Consider the following 665-nt stretch of genomic DNA (forward strand, 5'->3'; position numbering starts at 1 on the left):
GCCTGTGTTGCCCTCCCCTGGCAGCCCTGATTGCCCGCTCCTAGAGCCCTGATTGCCCGCACCTAGAGCCCTGATTGCCCACTCCTGGCAGCCTGAATTGCCCGCTCCTAGAGCCCTGATTGCCTGCACCTAGAGCCCTGATTGCCCGCTCCTGGCAGCCTGAATTGCCCGCACCTGGCAATCAGCTTTACGAGCAACACCTGTGGGACAGGGGCTGAGGGGTGGCTCCTCAGCCAGGAGCCCAGCTGGGCTCCAGGGAAGCTTCTGGAAGGCTGTGGACTCGGGGGTGAGGTGCTGCTGCGCTCAGGAACAAGGAACAGGGTGAGCAGCAGGGGTTGGTTTATTTTCCCTGGACTGCGACTCAGAGGAATGGGCGGCCTGTAGAGGAGACTGGCTTTAACGGGAGAGAAGCTGCTGGAAAGGGAGGATGCTGGAGAGCCAGTGATGACCCAAACAGGGTTCCCTGCCAAGGACGTGCTGCTCTGGCCGTGCGGACACCCCAACGGAGGTAAATGCCAGCGGCGAGAGGCGCGGGCCGTGAGGGGGGCGATGCGCAGCGCGCCCGTGTCCGGCGAGGCTGCGGCTCAGCCCTCAGAGCGCGCCCGCTCTGCCCCGGCCCTCCGCAGCGCCGGGAGCCGCCGGCCGCGGCCCGCCCCCCCCTTGAC

This window comes from Geospiza fortis, unplaced genomic scaffold (genome assembly GCF_000277835.1).
Source record: "Geospiza fortis unplaced genomic scaffold, GeoFor_1.0 scaffold275, whole genome shotgun sequence".
In the NCBI taxonomy this organism is placed as follows: Eukaryota; Metazoa; Chordata; class Aves; order Passeriformes; family Thraupidae; genus Geospiza; species Geospiza fortis.